The sequence below is a fragment of the Pteropus vampyrus genome, unplaced genomic scaffold (genome assembly GCF_000151845.1).
Source record: "Pteropus vampyrus isolate Shadow unplaced genomic scaffold, Pvam_2.0 Scaffold18, whole genome shotgun sequence".
Taxonomy (NCBI): Eukaryota; Metazoa; Chordata; class Mammalia; order Chiroptera; family Pteropodidae; genus Pteropus; species Pteropus vampyrus.
In genome coordinates, this window is record NW_011888799.1 from 11,467,787 (window position 1) to 11,475,396 (window position 7,610).

The following is a 7,610-nucleotide window of genomic DNA, read 5'->3' on the forward strand; positions in this document are numbered from 1 at the left end:
GTCAATGAGTTGTCCATCTCCTGCACTAGATAGTTTTCTGATTGATGAGATTAGGACATATTCATCCATTGATCCCCAGAATTTGGCATAAAAGCCTGCATATAATAAAAGAGGCAATAGTGACTAAATGAATGATCTACAGTCTCCATTTATCAAATGTGTATAATAGTACCAGCCCTGGAAATCTTACCAGATCTTTATTTAAGTCAAATGGGATAACGTCTTTGTTAGCACTTTCTAAACCAAGGTAAGAAATGCTGTATCCCTTTTTTTTTTATCTTTCCAGATTTATTTCTGTGCAAATACACATGTACATTTATTTTTACAAAAAATATCATACTATAAATACCATCTATAACAGTATCTTGGTGTCAATTTAGATCTATATTTTATCTGGTGTGCATGTAGATCTATATCATTAAAACTACATAGCCTTCCACTGTATAGATACACCAAATTTATGTAATTTTCTGTCACCAGACATTTGTGTTTTACTAATATTTGACATTATAAACAATGTCTAAAACACCTTTGTACCCCTATCTCTGGTATAATCATTTCCTTAGGTGAAAGTCCCAAAAATAGAATTGCAAGATTTGGAGACTATGAGCATTTTTAAGGCTTTACAACGTTAACTTTAAGGTATATTGGTTTTATCTTACTTCCAAACAAGTTCCTCTGTGTAGCCAGTTCCCAGTCTATAGCTTTCAGCACAGGTGAAGACTGCCAGAGCGCCCCAGTTGACACTCCTGCCCAGTCTGTTAACCTTGAGGTAGTTGACCAGCTGAGGCATCACCTATAATTCAAATATTCTCTTGGCACCACAAAGGCAGTCTGGAACATAATTTTTTAAGGGATATTTTCACCAGAGGCTGAACTGAGGGCAATCTTTCTGCCCTATCTAAGAGTTTGTTCTGGTTCCAGGGCTATTTTGGTTTTAAACTTCTGGAAAAGTTTATCTTTCCTGGATTCATGTTTTGCCTTGGAATGCAATTCTCCCTCAGATACTTCACCTACGCTTCCTGTAATCTCTGATTCATCTTCTTTTCCCACAGCTTCAGGCATAATCTCACCTTTCATTTCAAATTCTGACTTTGTATAGGCCTCCTTACGTCCCAATCTCCAGTCTAGAGTCTGATGCTCATTATTGCAGTAATGTGCCCTGTGACATCTAGAACATGTTCTGGGGCCTAAACAGCCACAGACACTACGGAAATGAGTGCCAGACTTGAGCCAGAGACACACAGATTTTCCTGCCCCGGGCGGGGAGGATCCTCGGAAGGTGGCTCATTTGAGTAAAAGTCTTTTTTTCCTAGGTAGCTGGTGTCTAAAAACGGGCAGACGGCCTCGACACGACAGCACCTGGCAGCAAGGGAGGAACCGGCGGCGATGGAAGGCGTCGGCTCTTCGGGACAGGGGCGCCTACAGCCGCAGCGCAAAGGCCAGCAGAAGGCCGCACGGCGTGCAGGCTAGCTCCGTGGGCCCAGTCAGCCCTGCCAGCAGCGCCCGGCCATGAGGGCCTCCAGGACACCTTGCTGGGGAACTGCTGAATGTGCTGCAACCACGCCGGCACCGCCTCCGCGAAGGCCAGCTGTGCAGCAGGGCTGTGCACGGTCGCCATGCAACACGGGATCCGGCTGCCAAGGCTGTATATTTTTGAGGAGCAAATACTTGATTTGGTGTCTAGAGGCAAATGCTCAGGTCTGCCAGTCATACCACATGATTGTGTGACTTTGGGCAAGTCACTTATTCTCTGTGAGCTTCAGTGTTCTCATCTGCAATACTGAAAAGGCCCTATTTCACTCTGAGTGGGATAATCTTGATGGGGAAGGAATGTGCAGTAAAGCACTATACAAATAAAGCATATGCTCAACTGCGAGGTAGTGAAGACACAGGATTTTCCCTCAAGAAACTTACAGTGTAGTTGGTGAGGCATATTTGGTAGAACCGTATGCAACTGACATTTTTACATTGAAATTGCCAATAAAAATTGTTCTAATATTGGCAATTTCTTGTGGTTCAAGTTAATAGACACGCAAAGCAAACAGACCAAATCTAAAATATAAAACAAATTTAACAAATATAGAACAAGAGAGAAATACAAAACAAATATAAACATAAAACAGGAGAGAAAAAAATAACACACTTAAATGTCGAATTAATATTAACCACCGTGGCTTGAGGTTTAAGCAGAAACAGACATGAGGGAGGACATGCCTAGAAGTACATGTCAGAGGAAACTGATGTTAGAATCCAATTAACTTATCCAAAGGGTGGAGTCAGCATTTGAATTTAGGCCTGACTCCAATTCCTCCATGCCCTGGGCACTGTAGGGATGTATGGATAAGCAAGGCAGAGTTTTGGCCTCCTAGACACTCACAGACCTGTTTCTATGCCTTGGCTCTCTCTACCCCTCTGTCTTCTACCATCAGGCTCAGGAGACAGTAAGGTTAGAGTGGGAGACTATGTCACTCAGGTTTGTCTATACCTAAGGGAGGCTAAGGTACACTGCCCAGATCTTCCCCTCAGAACAGAAGCATTCATTTCTTCCATTTCCTGTGGCTGTTAGGGATGCTGCCAAACGACAGCCCTAAGCTCTCCATTCTCTTGGGACATGCTTTTGTCTTGTCAATGTCACAGACCCCCCCCAGGTAACCTGTATCCAATGACTGATTCACATGAGAATACCCTCGCCTCAGGAAAGGAGCATCTATAGATAGATAATCCCAGTCTCAGAGTTTCCTGCAGGGTCAGCTGAGGCCTTTCTGTGTCTCCTCAAACCCTTCTTCTGCAGGTGTGAATCCTTAAAGCACGCCCTGATAAACTTCTCTCAGACTCATGTCTATCTTAGAGTCTGTTTCCTGAGGAACCCAACCTGTAGCACAGTCCCTATGGGCTTCATCCTTCTCTGTAGAACATTCCTCTCTTTCTCCCTGACACAGCTTACATACCACATTTATTTCAAATTTTGCAAATTAAATCAGGGGCAGTGATCACTTCCAGAAGAGGATGATGAAGCTGGCTTTCAAAGGGTTCTCAAGCATTTGAAAAGGGCCCCTTGGAAATATGGAGAATTATCCTAACAGGATAGACAGATAAGATTAACATCATAGATTAAGTCGCTAGGGTCCTTTGGTGGTCAAGAAGCCAGTCTAACTTTTGCATGAATGCAGCAAATGTAAACATAAAGAGAATGAGGAAACCAGACAAATCTTTCTTTGATTCAGGCACACACTGGTGTCATTTACTCCTTCAGCCCTATCCATTAGACAAGGCTTGTGGCCTATTATTACTCACTGGAGCCACTTCCCTAGAGAGCTAGTAGGAGGAAGGTGAGAAAGTGAACAATAGATCACTTGTCAGCAGCTTTGAGGGAAGTCTCAGAGAGGGGAATGTTGTGCAATCTTTTTTCTGCGGATAGGTAACTGTCAACTAACATCAACCTGTTTGATTTTTAAAATATAGGTGGCCATTTTTCTTGACAAGTTGTTTCTTCATCATTTAATTTCTACATGTAAACATTTAATTTAGATCATAAACTAAGTTGGAGTGGAACTTAGAGAATATGCATGGTTTACTAACTGGCTATGGTTTTACTAAACCTTTCTCGGGCAGTGTTTTCCTCCTTAAAGTTTGGATTAAATGAAGTCTAAAATCTCTTCTAGCTCCACAATTTGTTTATGGCTATAAAGTTAGTTAGAATAAAAATAAGTACCTGGTTTTACTGATTCTACTTTTTAAAAATTATACCAAGTTATTTTCCTGAACATTCTTTTCTTTTTTCTTAGAGTAGTCTTGTTCCTCCTGTAATCTGATTTTAAAATATGCAGTAACCAACTAATTTAAAAAATTGCTTTATCTAATTTTGTAATATCTCACACTGGTAGTAATTATTCTCCAGATTCTGTCCCCATCCCCCTTTGATGGAAATGCAAACCTTTTACATGGAAGGAGTTACTTGTATTAACTGTGCTCCAACATTTTTTAACCCCACCTCCCATCCTCGCCCCCCCACCCCTCCATATAATTTTTGTTACTGCGTTTTGCCACAAGGGGGCTTAAGAACCCCATCTATTAGGTTGCTAAAGAGAGCTTACGAAATTGTGAAAGCTCTTGATAGATCGTGATTCTGTATAAAATATATGGATAAAACTGTTCATAAACAATTAGAATTATGCATTATCTTTCAGTCTGATCTAAGAATTTGTGGGTCGGGGACTAGGGACAGGGCCACAAGTTTAGTTTTGTGATGCAAGACTGCCATTAAGGGAAAAAGAAACCTCTTTGTAGAGGAAAAAGGGATATCTTTAGTGGTTTGATTTTGTGAAGTCTTCTGACAAGTTTTAAGAACTGCCAAGACATGCTTACATCATATATTCTCAACGAGGGGCAATTTTAGCCTCCAGAATAAATTTGGCGATGCCTGGTGTTTCTGTTCTATCTTACTTCCACATGTATCTCGCAATAAGATATCTTGCAAGCCCTGATAACTCGACATGTTTAAAATGCAACTGATTATTACAACTCACCTCTACCACCACCAACAACCAAACAAAATGAAACAGAATCCTTCTTTTTCTCTATTTCCTATATATGCCTGCTGCCTAGAAAGTCTTCTGCATCCCACACCCACTCTTCTTTACCTGGCAAACCAGATTTTCTGCATGGTGTTACCAGACATAGCTATAACATTGTGCATGTCCCTCATTTTATTTGTTTATCTGTTTATATGTTTTGTTACTCTATGTGCTCACTTATCATTTATTCAAATAGACCACTGAGAGAGCACTGCCAGTAAGGCACATTCTTTCAGGAGAAAGTAAATGCAGGTCTGAAGGTAGAAATCATAAGGTGGCTTGTCCCTGGTAGACCCCAGCAGAAAGTCTGGCACCTGTAGCTTTTCAGGAAATGCTTCAGTTATGCATGAATAAATGGATCACTGGTGAGGGCTACTGAGAATTCATCTAATTAGGACTGTAAAGCTCTTATTCAGAAATATTGTTTTTCTGGATTAAGTGGTGAAAATTGTTCAGCTCATTCTCCAATTAGAAGTTTGTTGACTTTTTGTTTTGTTTTGATTTTTTAAAAATAACTTTTAAATTACAGTTGACACACAATGTTATATTAGTTTTAGTGATATAACTTATGAAATGATCACTCTTAAAAATCTAGTACCCATCTGAAACCGTACAAAGTTACTACAATATTATTGACTTTAATCCTTATGCTATACTTCACATCCCAATGACTATTTTGTAACTACTAATTTGTACTTCTTAATCCCTTCTCCTCCCCCCACCCCGCCCCGCCGCCCCTGCAAGCCCTCTCCCATCTGGCAACCATCAAAATGTTCTCTGTCTCTATAAGCTTGTTTCTGTTTTCTTTGTTTATCTTGTTATTTATATTCCAAATGTAAATGAAATCATATGGCATCTGTTCTTCTCTGTCTGACTTATTCCACTCAGCACAATACACTCTGGGTCCATCATGTTGTTGCAGATGGCAAGCTTTCATTTTTTTTTATGGCTGAGTAATAGTTCATTGTGTATATGTACCACCTCTTCTTTATCCATTCATTTATTGATGGACACCCAGGTTGCTTCCACATCTTGGCCATTGTAAATAACGCTGCAATGAACATATGGATGTACTTGTTTCTTCAAAGTAGTGTTTTGGGTTTCTCTAGATAAAAATCCAGAAGTGAGGTTACTGGATCCTTCTTTGTCTCTTGTTATAGCCTTTGTTTTAAAATCTATTTTGTTTGGTATACGTATTGCTACCCCAGCTTTGTTTGTTTGTTTCCACTTTTATGAAATATCTTTTTCCATCTCTTTACTTTCAATCTCTATGTATCTTTCGATCTGAAATGGGTCTCTTGTAGGCAGCATAGATAAAAGTCTTGTTTTCTTATTCATTCATCCACTCTATATTTTGATTGGAGCATTTAATTCTTTTTAATTTAAAATACTTGTTGATAGATATGTCATTGTTGCCATTCTTTATTCATATTTTTAATATATATATTTTTTCTTCTTCATAAAGGAGTCCTTCCAACATTACCTGTAATACTGGCTTGGTGGAAATGAACTCCTTTAGCTTTTTATTTTCTGGGAATCTCTTTACTTGTCCTTCAATACTAAGATAGTTTTGCTGAATAGAGAAATTTTGGTTGTAGGTCCTGGCTTTTCATCACTTTGAGTATTTTGTGCCAGTCCTTTCCAACCTTCAAAGTGTCTGTTGAGAAAACAGCTGCCAGTCTTATAGGAGCTCCCTTATAGGTAACTAACTGCTTTTCTCTTGCTGCTTTTAAGATTCTCTCATTGTTTTTAACTTTTGGCATTTTAATTATGAGGTGTCTTGGTGTGGGCCTCTTTGAGTTCTTTTTTGGGACTCTCTGTGCTTCCTGGGCTTGTATGCCTATTTCTTTTGTCAGGACAGGAAAGTTTTCCATCAGTATTTCTTGAAATAGGTTTTCAATTCCTTGCTCTCTCTCTTCTCCTTCTGGTATCTGCATTGTGCAAGTGTTGCTAGGTCCCAGAGGCCCCTTAACTTATTCTCATTTTTAAAGAGTCTTTTTTCTTGTTGCTATTCTAATTGAGTGTTTTCTGCTACTTTATCTTCCAATTTGCTGAATCAGTCTTCCATTTCATTTAATTTGCTGTTGATTCATTCTAGTTTATTCTTCATTTCTGACTGTTTTTTTTTAATGTTTTCTATCTCCATTTTTATATTTACTATCTTTTTGAATCATTGAGCATCCTTATAACCAGTGTTTTGAACTCTGCATCTTGTGTATTGCTTGTCTCATTTTGTTAGTTTTTTTTTTTTTTTTTGAGATTTGTTCTGTTCTTTCATTTGTGACATAGTTCTTTATCTCCCCGTTTTTGTTGCTTTCCTGTGTTAGCTTCTATGTATTAAGTTTGGCTGTGATGTTTCCAGGTCTGAGTACAGTGGCCTTCTGTAGTAGGTGGCCTGTAGGACCCAGTGGTACAGTCTTTTTTGGTAGCCTGAGCTGGGTGCTCCAAGTATGTCTCCTGTGTAGGTTGTGTGTGTCCTCCTGTTGTAGTTGAGCCTTGGTTGCTGTTTGCACATCAATGGGAGGGACTGACCCTCAGGCTGATTGGTTGTGGTGGTCGGGACTACAGTGGAGAAGCTCTTGTTCAGGGTCTGACTCTATGGAGCAAGATTTACTTTAGCAGGGCTGTGGTGCCTAGGCATCCAGTCTGCCCTTTGGCTGTGTTGTCTTGGAGGCAGGTGGGTGGTGCTCCAGCTTGATCTGAAGCTGGCTTCTATGACCTCCTGGGAGGGGCCCCACTACAGGCCAAGTTCAGCTATGTCCTGTGCCTTGCCTGGAGCCTCTTGGTATGAACCACTAAGCAATTTGCAGATGGCTGGCTCTTGTACGGGCTTGGAGGTGTCTCAAGAGGCCAACTTGCGAACTGAGGCCAGCTACCACTAATGCTAAGCTTGGAACTGCTCAGCAAGAGATATGGGGCACGCCGAGGCAAGATGCTTCTTGTTAAGATTTTGTGAACTTCTGAGAGATTTTAGGAAAGTCTGTGCATGATTTGTTTTTTTTAATGGTTGATGGCCAGAAAGGCATTTGCCAT

At 40.2% G+C, this 7,610-nt stretch overlaps 2 protein-coding genes and 1 pseudogene across 3 annotated transcripts in view; 1 reads left to right on the forward strand and 2 right to left on the reverse strand.

Annotated features, from left to right (window-relative positions):
* The window catches only part of CUNH6orf141 (chromosome unknown C6orf141 homolog), a 58,098-nt gene extending 56,682 nt beyond the window's left edge, over nucleotides 1-1,416 (forward strand). The window contains exon 2 of the transcript XR_002779116.1: nucleotides 1,317-1,416. The gene's annotated coding sequence lies outside the window, so the exon portion shown is untranslated. The remainder of the gene's footprint in view (nucleotides 1-1,316) is intronic.
* The window catches only part of RHAG (Rh associated glycoprotein), a 31,760-nt gene that overhangs the window by 14,257 nt on the left and 9,893 nt on the right, over nucleotides 1-7,610 (reverse strand). The gene's annotated exons all lie outside the window — the stretch shown is intronic.
* Nucleotides 638-1,736, reverse strand: LOC111736155 (annotated as a pseudogene).